Here is a 14,138-nt window from a genome sequence, read left to right as displayed (position 1 = left end):
CAGGGCCACAATGTTGGCCTCACCTGTGAACTGCATTAGTTTAAACTCACATTAAAGAGATCTTGTCTGAAATTCCATGTGGCAGTCATGTCCCTGCTCCTGCACAGTGCTCTTGAAGGAGGAGCTTTAACACTGCCAAAGTCAAGACTGTGAAACACAGGGGAAATAATGAGGGAGGGAAGTTTTAGAACATGTAAACAAACTGCAGGGGAGGACTTTGTATATAATATTTGAAGGAGGAATGTATTTCAAACTTAACAATGCAATTTTTTTAATATATCTGAATATCAGACCTGGTGCACTTTATAACAATTTATTACTATTTCAATACTCAGACTCTAGGATCTGCCTAGACATACTGCTTATGAATCAAAATTTATCTGATTTTCTCTTTTAAATTTGAGTCTTTCAACAAAAAAATGTGCAATGGAAACCATTTCCCTATTGTTAAAAATTAAAAAAGATTACAAATCAGTTGTACCATACCACAAGTTTTAAGTCAAAAGGAATGAGGGAAAGGTTTTTCATTAATTAGGAAGGAAAATTTAAAAAAAACACACATCCAAATATCAGCTGCCTTTTAACTGAAACTTATTGGCTCAGCCAAAGACATACATGAATTTCTTTTTCTATAACAAGAAATATTATTTTAGACATTAAGAAATAAAACATATACCTTCAATGCTATGGTTGTTTAGCCTAAAACTCAAAAAATAACGTTAAATATTTTACTTGCCTTACATCTCTGCAAGGTAAAAGCCTGCAAAATGACAAGTCTCCTGTCCCATTGGTGTAATACATTTACTTCTAGGCACCCACAGGATTGATTCAACTGGTTAAGTTATGCAAGCACACATTTACAGGCCAGCCACTTCCTGCAGAAAAGCATCAAAAAAATGTCATGTGGGTAAAATCCAGTCCCAGTGGGGACTTTGGGAGGTTTATTACTCAATTCTTTGGTACTCAAATAATTGCCTGTCACTAAAAGTAAAGCAAAACAAATATAATTTCATGGGTCTGCTTGGCTAGATACATTTGACCAGTTATCGATCTACAAAGGTATTCATCCAACACCTGAGGATGTTGTGCACACAAATGATGACCTACTCATCATTTACTATTGCTTAGAAAGGGTCAGGCTACTATGTTTAACTCTCTATAAAATAGAGAGAAAGTCGAAGTGTTACTGAAAAGCAGCAAAATGTCAAAAAGTACTTTAACATACAATTTGACAAGACAAAAATTATGTTTATCCATTATTTCACCCATTACTCTTTACAGAAAATCTGCTGTTCCCATTAAAATATTATGCTAAAATATCAAATATAAAATACTGCTATTGGCAAAGCCATCAAATATCAAAAAAACTGATGATAATTAAAACTATTATTTCCATTTAGTAAGTGTGGAGAACCAAATCTATCCCGGGGAAAGAAACCTTTTTGCTTAATAATGTGAGATTATTTTTGATGCTAAGAACTCAAATGCACTCTGGAATAATTACAAACCTTACTCTGAGAAGTCTTCTCCCTCAGAGAGTGGATTAAAAGATGGATTGTACAAACAGCCATTCAGCAGAGCTCTTACTATCCTAAATAATCCAAGGAGAGACAAAGTCAGATCCAGCTCTAATTAACACTCATTGCTCATGGCAGGAGAACATTAACATGGTACATTTCCACTGGCACATGTTTAGAAGTCACAGCCATCGAAAAGGACACTTGGACAAACAAAGTGGAGCTTATGAATCCTTTGAGATAGCAGTTCAGTAGAAAACTTAAAAATATATCTTATTGTTATTTTGCTTTCATTGATTTAATCTGGGACCAGAATACAGTACTAAAAAAAAAGGTACTAAAAAAAAGGGAAGCCATGAAAAAAATTTTCTTCTTCTATTTTAATTTTGCCACTTACTATTCCATTATCAGATACCAGATACAAGAGGAAACATGACTGGAAATAATCACATGGGATGTGCCACTAAGAGGTGTGACATCTCTTCCTGCTGTACTAGCAGCTCCTTGGGCAGTACAGGCACATTCTTATTTCCAGTTCTGTGGCCAAAATACATCTGAGTGCACAGCCAAAATCAAAAGGCAGGACAGCTCTCTTATCAGAGACCTTTCCAGGTGATTTTATTACAGATGTGGGCTGCTCTGTTTTGTAAATTGTATAACAGAGAGCCTGACATGCATCTAAAGAGGGTGGATTTTGCAATTCTGGTCTCCTTGGGAATTCAGTTTTATTACTGAATTCCCAAGGAGAAATTTTATTACAGTTTTATTACTTAGTCCTTTTAAGTAAGACAGGACATGCCATTGAAAACAAACATCTATAAGTCCTAAAAAGCTTCTAGAGAAAGAGGACCTATGAACTGTACTGGTGAATGCCACAACAAAACAAACTAAGCTTACTAAAAATATAATTCAGTTGAATGCAGTAAATGGGGTAAAATGTGTCCTGCTATAATTCTGTTCAAATGGCACTGGGTTTACCTTAACTAAAGATCATAGAATCATATATTTACTAAGGCTGGAAAAGACCTCTAAGGTCTCAAGCCCACCCATTAAATCAACACTGCCAGGTCCACCCCTAACCACGTCTCCAAGGACATCATGAATGTATTTTTTGAAAACTTCCAGGGATGGTGATTCCACCATGGCCCCGGGCAGCCAGTGCTGGAGCCTCCTTTCAGTGAAGAACTTTTTCCTGACATCCAGCCTAAATCTACACTGGCACCACCTTCCTCTTGGTCCCATTGTTTGTACCTGAAGGCAAACACCAACCCCCTGCCTGCGGCCTCCTTGCAGGCACTTGCAGAGTGGTGAGGTCCCCAGGCCTCCTTTCCTCCAGCCTAAACAACCACAGTTAACTCAGCTGCTCCTCAGTTCTCTCAGCTTCTATCTCCTCAGATTTCAAGAGGAATCAATGCCACACACTGGGGAATGAAAATGGAGATTGTTGTAATCACTAATGTTTCAGATCAAAATTTAATTTGCACTTTCCTCTACACATTACAAGTGATTAAGTGAGTTTTACAATCATCTTTTCCTTAGCCAGAAGTGTCCACACTTTCTTATCTTAAATCATTGGCACTTAAATTAATGGTTTTTATCTAACAGATACAGCAGTCATAATAAATATTTAAGATAACTATTTAAATTTTGGCTGTATTAACATTATAATGTAAAGAATCTTAATTTTATTTGCCTCGATAAATCAAAGATTAAACTCACTCAGACATTTTATCTTGCTTGCCCTTAAAATAACTAAAGAAATTCACTTTAAATATTAAAAATATGTCTTCATTTTATGAGCTTTGTTCATTTCCATAAATTTAGTTTGAAAATAAAATTATTTCTAGTACTTACTGGAATGCTGATAGTGAACTATTGAATTAATATTTTTGTCTCCATCTAAAAATCACTTGAACTCTTTTGAAGGGGTTGGATTCTTAAAGGAGAACCTGCCTCAATTTATGCTCCTTGCTATGGCACTCAGAGCCATATGAACCATCGTGGACATTCCATCAAAAAATAAGGTTCAGAAAGTTACAATTTGTCAAAAAGTCTCAGTACTATCCCTTGAAATACCATGCATAATATTTATTGAAGTATATTTCAACACTCAATGTCACAATGAAATTTTGTTAGATTTCTTTCCAATTCCTGCAAGGGTTTTCAGTTCAATGAGAATCAATAATTTTGCTCACACAGATACTGTTTCCAAAATAAAACCTATAAACATGACCATGATGGTCTCTGTACAGCCAGTAGAAGTACTTCAAAGCACAAAAAGAAAAATTCCAGCGGATAACTTTGTTGGTGGTACAAAAGGGTGCGATTTGGTGGAATTGTGCAGAATTTGCACGCAGCACACACCAATTTGGCTGAGTGTCCAGGACAGCACTCCCATCTCCTGGAGTATCATTACGTTTTCCCCAGAGGCTGTATGTTTACTTGGCTGGCTGTGTTGTGCGTGCTGCCCCCTCCCTGCCCTGCCAACCAGCAGGGCTCTGGTGCCTCCATCCAGCTTCCTGGGGACTCTGGGGACAGATGGCTCCAGGGCAGCCAAGGGCTGTCTGGAACGGTGACCCAGACGTCTTGGCACTATGCAAATACCACTATCAGTCAATCATTTTATTATAAATACTGGACAGCCCAGGGCCCACTGAGCTCTCCCACTGGCAGTGGCTGCACTCCAGGAGCTCCTGTTGAGCAGGGACAACTCTCAAGGTTACCCTCAAGGCTGAAAGGTTCCTTGACACAACAGATCCTCAGGGAGTGATCAATAGAGCCCCAACCTTTGAAATCTTAGCCAAGTGATACCAAGGATTGACTGTGCACATAAACTCCTCTGGACATAAACCACTGGCCAAGTCTGAGACGAGAACTGGATCCAGCTGCAGCCTGAGAAGGAGTCTAGAATGCAAGGGGTCCTTCCTGAACCTCATGACTCAGTGGGATAATCTCCCTGACAGTTTTTTCTGACCTTGTCCTTTAGGCAGTAAATTGTCAAGTGTACCTTGTTAAAGCACTGTCACATTCCCCATTTGATTTTGTTAACTCACTATTTTATGTTAACAAGGTTTACTGCTGCTTCTCTCTCCAGTGAAGTGCATCACTCCACTCAGGGCAAGGTGCAGTGGACAGAGGGAACAGGTGAAAGGGGTTAACAGAGCAGCACTGAAAGGAATAAACATTGGAGGGAATAAACTTTTGCTGATTCTTCTATCAGAAAAGACAAGTTATCTGTTATGCCACTTGACAGCCTGTAAATGGATGAATGACTGCCTTTAATAGTGGTGATATTTACTGCCTCAGAAACCTAATTCCTTTGACCTGAACAGAAATGGTCACAGTCATTAGACCTACATAAATACAGCACTCAAATCTTCTTGAGCACATAACAGTCTTATGAAAAAAATCACAAGACTATTCATAACACAAGACACAACCAGAACAAAAATTAATCTTTCAGAACTTGAGTGTTGAAAATTGTTCATGACAAATTTAAATGGACCAAAACCAAAGTTCATTCAAGTCATTTGGAGTCCTTGGTGTTGGTATTTTCATCAGCACCTAAACCTTCATCTTATTTACAAAGATAATTTCTATTATGCTGTTTTACCCAAGCAATTTCTGCAAGATGAGACCATCTAGACACATTAGGTACTTGGTTTACTAGATTGTGTTAGACACCTAAAATTAGCATAAGTCCCAAATACATTGCAACATTTAATGCGTTTATCTCACAGTATCCTTGTAAAGAAGAGGAATAACATAATCTCAGCTTTACAAAGTGAATCTGAAACACAGGATGAATATGGAACTTATAAAACATATTAAGTACTCAGATCCTATAAGCACTGAGTGCCTGATTACTGTTAAAAATCTGAGCATACGTGTTATAATGGCTAAGTCACTGAGAAACAATCTGTGACAAAAATGATCTCAATCAGGAGCAATAGCCATGAACTATAGTGAACTATTACTGCTGCCTGTCTCTTTTTTCTGCCTTTGATGAGGTTTAACTAAAAAAAAGAAAAAAAAAACACAAAAAAGCCCAAAGCAAAGAAAACCCACCAATTTCAAGCACACATACTAGCTGAAGTATGATGACTGCAGCATCTCTTTGTTACACACATCTAGTTATTCAAAGTTTGCCAAAGAAATACTTCAAGTCACTTCTGCCTAGGATTACATAAAATTCTAAACATTCCAACATATACAAACTTTAAAAAAAAAGAGCTGAATTTTCTTCATGCTTTAATCATTAACTTTCACTGTACCAATACCAAAATGGAAAAGTAAATAAAATGGGACTGGTTTGCTTGCTCTCCAGGATCAACTTGGTCTGATAGTTCATCCCTACCAGTCCTGCTCAACACCAGCAATCAGCTTTGAGATATGATTTTTTTAAAATGCTGTTCAACACAGAATCATCAATCCAGCAAAGTACCTGCCAGGATATAGTCACCTGCAGTTTAAGAAAATTGTGTGGGTTAATCAGAGAAAAATTTCTGCTTTTCTGATGCAAAGCTGTGAGCTTTACATTATCTTAAAGTATGGGCAATCCACCAAGGAACTACATATTCAGAGAGTTTTTAATGAATATGTATACATTAGTCTTTTACGATTTTCCTTAAAGGAAAATATTACATCAAAGCAAAGCTAGTTTGGCCTACTACAAAAATGATTTCTTCTGTACACTTCAATGCATCTCAGAAATGGGTTTTCTTAGTAATAAATATTTCTGATGAGGAGGAAGAAATATTTAGTTTACTATTTTCCAAATGCTTTAAAGTAAAAAGGCCAAAATCTTATCTTGGTTTTGTAAGGCTATTGTGTTTTAAACTAAGCAGTGATACAAAAAAAATTAAAAATCACTAAAACAAAGCAAAATAATGTTTTCTAGAATTAGCTTCTTCCCTGTCTAGCCACAGGACCATGAGTACAAAAGAACTAGAAGTGTCTGAATCTTGTGCTAACTTCACATTACTGCTAGTTCTGACATGGTCCACAGCTCCAAGACTGTTCTACAGTATTGTCTCCATTGTCGTCTTATTCCTTTACATCCTTCCAAAGGATACTTTGCATTTCTGGGAAATAGTACAGAATTCATGAACAGTTGCTCAATAGCAGTTTGAACACAACATATTGTTCACTGTTAAAAGAGAGATTTAAGAAGAGTTCACGGTATGTTCTAGTCTTGTGTCTAGTGTTCTTTCCTTTTCATGTCCAGATGGGATTCCCATTATCCTCCTTTTTCTCTTGTATGATTCATCACCAAAGATTTCCCTCATGCACTTACTGCAGCAGGTGTTCTATCCCTTTACTGTATTCATATGGAAACCTATGAGGAGAAATATTGAACCAAAAAACTAAATAGAATGGAATGTAAATTAAAATATTTTTAGTTCTATGTTTTAGTGTATTGACAACACATATTAATGTTATTATACTGAACTGTAGCAGAGGTCTCAAAACCTGATGTGGTTGAACAATAGTATAAATTTATTGTATTCATGAGTGAAGATGCCTCAAGCAACTTGTAAAAAGAATCCAAGCTAAATAAAATTTGGTTGTAGTGAAAACGTTTTCTGTCTTGAGAAGATCCATTCTAATTAGGCTGCCTTCTGTGAGACCACTGTTTTATCTTCCTACGTGCTGTAAACTTCACATTCTGTCATTACTGCCAGTAATTTCTGTAGAAACCACCACTAATGAATGCAAAAACAGAGTAATGTAGAGACAGGAATCAGGAGGCATCTAGCAGGAAATTTCTGGGTATTCCTGTGGAAACTCAAAACTACTTTTTCCTCATTAAACTTGTTTCCACAGTTCTTAGGGTTCTTTTTCAATCAAGGTATAAGTCTCCCCTTAAAGAAAAATGTAAAAACCAAGAAAAACACATTAACATTTCTAATGCTAGAGTTAATTTGGCTACTTATATTGGAGTCATCCTAATTTCATATGTAACAGATGCCTGCCTTTCTTCTCCCTTTTTTAATCTAATGGATGTCAAAGCACATTTTCTACATAAGCAACAGCAGTTTTGGCCTCTGTTTACATGTTCTGTTTAAGCTGTAGCCCTGGAAGGGGCTGGATGTTATTTAAACTGCTTATCATCTCATAATTGAAAATATTGAAAAGTCAGAATTTGAACTACTTGGAAGTAATGCAAAGCAACCTCTTGATTGCCCCAAAATAATCACCTTGCATAGCCACACTTCTCAGGTCAGCTTTTGAAAGGGAAACAACCACGTGAAGAAAGCCTAAGCTCAGTTTTTACTAAAATCACCACAGCCAAGGCTGGTGAACCTCTGTCAACAGAGACTTCCCCAGAAATTGATCCACAAAAATCAAGTGTGTGGATCTACAATTTCAACAAGTGGGTCTAGATTGCCCAAACTTACTCTAAAACAAAACCTTTTTCATCCTGCCAGTTAAAAAGATGGGGAAAAGTGCTTTGGAGCTAACATTTCCTTGAGGATATGTCAGTGATGGAACAGCAAGTTGGAGCCACAGTCTCCTGCAGGACTCCTAGGTCTGATATTCCACAGGCAGCTGCTTTGGATGCAGCTCCCTCTCCTTCCAGCCCACCCCACATTCACATCTAAGGCATAGCTAAAATCTAGGTACATGGAGGTGCACAAACTCATGTTGTGGTCAACAACAAACATTTGGGTCTTTTGTAGAATCTCTCAACATTTATTTGCAACATAAAAAAAATGAATTGTTCTGGATTTTAACCTGAGGACTTTGCTCAAAATTGATGCTAAGCTTGAGACTAATTAAATATGACATAAGGCAGTGTCAGGTTGGATTAGTTTTAACAAACTACTGTATCAACAAAGGGGAAAATAAGGTAAAGATTGGATTTTCTAACCACAAATATTCTTTCTCCTCTGTAGTGAAATTGCCAGAGACAAGGAAATGTGCTGCAGCAAGTGAAATGCCAAAATACACTTTCAGATAATCCTGCAAAATCTGCTCCTAAACCCATCCATCAGTGTTTGGAAATACTGTCACCCCATGTTCTCTCAGGTAAACAGTCCAAGGGAAGTCACCTCTGTTTTCAGACCAAGGGCTGGATGTTTGTTTGTGTAACTTTTGCTGTTTTGCTTTAAATGGAGAAATTGGCACTTAAGATGAAGTCACAAAAACACAAATCACAGTTTATAGTACAACAGCCAGCAACTCTCATTTACTTAAACTCCAAGAGTGTAACATTTTGCTTGCAGCACATGGCAGAAGTTCCCATTAATTTTAGTAAAATCACATGTACATTAATTACACAGAAGTAATCCATATATTACCATTTTGCAGGTGAACTTGTATTTGAGGTTCACATTTTAAAAAATTGCTAGAATAAGCTCAGCTTCATAGATTAAATTAAAAAAAAAAGCATATTATGTTGTTTACACCACAAATCCATCTGGCACAGAAGGAAAAAACAACTGCTGAATGAATAAAAGCTATGTTAGAAATATAAGGGCTTTCCATATAAAATCATGTCACTAAGACAGTAAAAAAGTAGTAAGTAGCAGGAGTTTCAGCAGTAGGAAATTATATGGCTCATGATTGTCACCTCTGGTTTGCTATCCTCTAGTTATGTTTTACATTTGAGAGGAATCACCAAAAACCTTGGCAAGAGTAGAGCCTCACACATTGACCCAAACTCCAACCCAGTTTTTCATGAGGTCACTTCCTCTAGTCTAATGTGTGCTTCTAGAAAAATACAAGGAAAAAAGAAGATCAAACCCATAATGAAGTGCAACATTCATAAACATTCTGAAGTAAACTAACTCACTTCAAACCAACGACTAATAAACTTACAATTTTATTTATGAAGTGATTGTTTTAGAAACAGAGTGCCTGAGCAATGCTGGACTGGACAAGATCTGATACTACAGAAGTTATATCCAAAGGAGATGTTTTTGTTCCTCCTGTTCAAGTCCTCACTTCTGGTCTGTTCTGCACAGTTTCACAGATAGATGTGTCACTGTTTACCTGCCCACAGTTCAGAACAGCAGCTCACTGTCTGAACAGGCAGCTTTTCCTCAAACCCAAAATCTACTCACGGAATAAAATACTAAATAATTCATAAATATGAATGCAGTCCAAAACATTTTAAATAGAAGGGTAAGAAAATCTGTTTTAATAAGTTGAACACTTCAGAACTTACAAAAAAAAATCTTTCCTAAATATTAAGGGCTGCCATCACTGTAGCTGCCAGATGCTTTCCAGGAAACAAACTTTCCATTCAGGTATAAACTACTACTGATCTAGAAATACTCAGAGACATGTTCCTGGAAAGTAGAAATCCTCAGCTGGTCAGTCACAGGCACTATTGAGTTTCCCATTATTTGCTCATGGAGGCACAATTTTTCTCAGTTAAGCTGATGTTCCAGTTCCCAGCCAAGGCAAAAGAAAAGTCCTGGTAAGCATTCAATTCAAATATAGCAAGATATTGTTTCTACCAAGAACAAGTACTCCTCATAAAGCATATTAATGTTCTTTTGTATGGTTTAAAATCCGGAGAGAATGTTACTTATCTGAACAAGTCATACGCTGTCTAGTGGAAAAGTAGATATTTTCTTTTTTCAAGTCTTTAGGCCATTGTAACTATACACAAAGCATTAAAAATCCAAACAAGATAATTTGAAAAGCTCAAAACCAACTCAAAAGTACCACTGCTCTTCAGCAATTACTTTTGCGAGCTGAAGCAGGAAGAAGCATGTAATTATCTTCATCACTTTCACAGCTCTGAGTTTTCCTGGTGACAAGAGAAGCAGAATCACTTCCTTGGACCTGCTGCCAACGCTGCTTTTTGGTGCAGCCCAGGGCACCTTTGGGCTTTCTGAGCTGCAATGGCACATTGCCAGGTCAAGGTGAGCTTTTACTCCCTCAGCATCCCCAAGTCCTTCTCCTCAGGGCTGCCCTCAATCCATTCTCTGCCCAGCCTGTGTTTGTGCTTGGGCTTGTCCTGACCCAGCTGCAGGACTTGGCACTTTGCCTTGTGGAACCTTATGAAGCTTCCATGATCCCACACCTCAAAGCCCATCAAGGTCCCTCTGGGATGGAATCTTGTCCCTCCAGAATGTCACTCCACACACCTCAGTGCTGTCAAACTTGCTGAGGGTGCCCTCAATGTCCCTGTCAGTGTTAAACAGTGCCAGCCCAGCACTGACTTCTGAGATCACCTCCTGTCACTGCTCCCCACTCAGACATCCAGCCACTGACTGCATCCCTGAGTGGGACCAGCCAGCCAGCAAAACATGGTTCATTTTAAAGACCTATTATACTCACAAAATTGGGACTTATCAATGCAAAGTAAATCCAAAGCAATTTGGCAACTTTGTGGTTTGCTATAAAAGAGGCCATGCAGTGAATAAGCAACTGTTTCAAGGGTAGCACTTGGAAATGTGCCAGAGCAATAGATTTATTGATTTAGAACAATAAAAAGGCCATATTTAGATAATGGATAAATCCAATGCACTCTAAAATCATAAAAAGTGTTGTTCTTGGCTTCAGTGGGTTCTGCTTAAGGACATAGTTAAAAATAATGCAAGGTTATTCATTGCAGGACCACATAAGACCAAGAACTTAAACACAACCACTGCCTTTTAAAGGACAGATGTGGTATGGCTAATATTGACTCTTCTACTCTGCATGGTTAGTGAGAGATTAGTATAATCTGCCATTCATTTTGATACTGAAATTAGAAAGATTGTAGGAGATCATTTTGTCCTGAAGTCCCATAAGAAAGATGTGGAAGAAAAATCTCTTCAAAGATGCCCTGACATTTCACCCATCCTTAACCCTTAAAGAGAGGCACCTTTTCTATGCAGTGAGAAAGGAAATAGATTCTATTTGAGCAGAAAATAACAAGGATTACTGAAGAACTCGTGTTAGTCTTTCTCAGGATTGTTATCAGAAGATTTTGCTGATATTGATTGTCAAGAACCCCAGCACCTGAAAACTTGCAATGAGACAGAAATCTGATTCACAGAACACAGTGCCACTCACAGTCTGCATGCACACACAAGAGCATGTAACATTAAATTCATTACAAGCCAAAACTTTTAAGCTTCAGTGTTCTTAAGTTTATTATCCAACTACTAATTGTACTTTATCTGAAATAAAATAGAATCAATGGGGATCATTAACTCTGTTATCTCTTTAATGAAGGGCTCCACAGTATAATTTGATATTCTAGTTCAGAATACTTCAATAAAACTTCTTGCATGGTGACAACTACTGAAGACATTTAATAACTCCACAATAGCCAGCTTTACTGACAGCACCTTAAGGAAAAGTCACACAGATCTGTTTTCATTGATGCCTTGCAGTCAGAAAAGTGCGAGTATCAAAATGAAAGAAATTAAATATTACTCTTTTTGAAGAAAATAATTTCAAAGATTAAAAATTAGATGTCACCTTGGACTATTACAGTAATTCATACTTTTCCCCATTTTCTCTTCAAAAGCCCTATGTTATTCTATTAGATTTTTATTGACATTCAATCAATCTTGTAATAATTTGAGTGCATCTGTTTTTCTATTTTGTTTCTACCCTTGAGCTTGAGTCATAGAGAATTTCTCAGAAGTCATAAATATGCATTTCCAAGTTAGTACGGGACTCAGATCTCAAGGACATCAGAAAGATTGCTTTGCAAGTTTCCTTCCACTCTGTCACTAGAAGTAAAAGCAGCAGCATTTTGCTTCTTGAGGTAAATAAGGTCTTGCTGCTGACACAAAACATGGATAGAATGGACACAGGATAGAGATGTAGATCTGCAGGGAGAGAAACCAAGCACAGCACTATGAAAGGACACTTGAGTTAGCTGTCAGATGTGGTTCTAAAACTTTCTCTAATACAGTTTACTTTCTTAGTTGTCTCTAAGTGGCATCCTTTGCTTAGTCAGATTATGCCAGTGTCGATTATCAGACAAGAATAAAACAGTTATCAGACAGATATGAGAGGGATAATTATACCATAATTAAAACTATGTTAATTGGAGGGATTATGGTAGCATTCTTCTGCTGTAGTTACTTTTTCTCTTATTACCTGGGAAAGTTTGATCACAAGGCCAAAGCAGGGAGGTTGCTATTTACTTTTACCTTCCCATCTGTGTTCTTTGAAAATGATAACAATTTGGTCAAGTGGGAAGGTTTCAACATTCTATTACTTAATCCAAGATCTGGAGACTGACAAAACTGGTGGCCTAAGTGGAAAAGATAATCATTGCTGTTATCAGTGAGTTCTTTAGACTTCAAAGCAAAGCCTAAAGCACAAAACATGCTGGCTTAATGACAACCACAGTGGTTCCAACACACTCTGAATGTGTGAATGTACTGTCCCTTTTGTAGCAGTCCTAAAGGCTGAATTCTTTCCTGTTGGAGAATTTTGCTCAGACATGGCTTATAGAGTTTTGTTCAGACATGCCATAATCATATACAACTGATTGAAAAGTAAAAGGCAGCTGAAAGCAGCAAATTCTCAAGCCTGTTCCTGTAAACAACAAAATTCTCAGGCACGTTTCTGTAAACAGCAGAAGTTCTCAGGTTGTTTTTTAATAACAAGTAATTATCTTGTCCTTGGATAAGTGTGGGAAAGCAAAGTGACAAACATGGAGGCCTTGAGAACCATTCAGAACAGGATGAGAAAAACAAGTCTTGGTCTCAATAACAAACCACAGGTATTGAAAACAAAAGGAGGGGTTGGTGTGTAATCTGTAACCAATGATGAGCTCGGGTTTTGCAATATGTATGAACTTAATTAACACGGTTATAAAATGTGCATGTTGGATCAATAAATCGGAGTTCAATGCTGATCAAAGGATGGGTCGTCTCCCTTCGCTTCTACACTTTCCTTTTTCTGGGGAACAGAACTGTTTCATGTATGCTTTTAGCCAACCTCCAATATTTTCACTACTGAAGCACTCATCTTTCCCAATCAATAAAACTCAGAGCAAGACCTCAGCACTAATTCTACTGTCACATGATGTTACAAAATACTTTAATCAGAGATGCTTTGCCCGCAGATGATAAGATTCAGAATTCCATAAAGATGAAGCATTTAAATCACTCTGCTTTGTAAATTACAGCTGGTAGTTTATCACTCTCAATGAAGCAGGAATTCTTACAAGTGAAATAGCCCAAATTAATGTATTGCAATACTTAGTGGGAAAATGAATGCAAGCCCTCTGTCCTGGAGAATAGCTAATTTAAATGTTTTAGAATCCCATACTCTGACTCTCCTCCCACTCTCAGTAATTTTGCTCTGGCACAGCCAATGGATTTCCAAGAGATCACCACCAATTTAGACCATCATCATGATTATCTGGTCCAGAGAGCTAGTGAATAGGTATTTAAAAATGATATACCATAAAACAAAAAAGTTGTGCTAAAGAATGAGATTCTAAGGTGCACCTATGAAAATAAAATTAACATGAAATTAGAAATATTTGTCAAAGCACAGTGGAAAATCCAAAACAGTCAAAATGAATGTAGGATATGTGTGAAGGGTAACCCAAAGTAAGAAAATCTTGAACATGCCTTGTAGGGTCACTACATTGCACAGAGTTACTGAATCCATTCAGAAGTGACAAAGATGTCAAAGCAATGCACT

The 14,138-nt window shown here is 37.4% G+C and overlaps 1 long non-coding RNA gene across 1 annotated transcript in view; it reads right to left on the bottom strand.

The window, feature by feature from the left end:
* Nucleotides 1-781: 781 nt before the first annotated feature.
* The window catches only part of LOC132080049 (uncharacterized), a 37,957-nt gene continuing 24,600 nt past the window's right edge, over nt 782-14,138 (bottom strand). Inside the window, exons 2-3 of the long non-coding RNA XR_009419489.1 lie at nt 1,509-1,591; nt 782-875 (exon numbers count right to left, since the gene is read on the bottom strand). This is a non-coding gene — a long non-coding RNA (uncharacterized LOC132080049). The remainder of the gene's footprint in view (nt 876-1,508; nt 1,592-14,138) is intronic.

The sequence above is a fragment of the Ammospiza nelsoni genome, chromosome 15 (genome assembly GCF_027579445.1).
Source record: "Ammospiza nelsoni isolate bAmmNel1 chromosome 15, bAmmNel1.pri, whole genome shotgun sequence".
NCBI classification, from domain to species: Eukaryota; Metazoa; Chordata; class Aves; order Passeriformes; family Passerellidae; genus Ammospiza; species Ammospiza nelsoni.
This window is presented reverse-complemented; position numbering and strand designations above follow the sequence as displayed.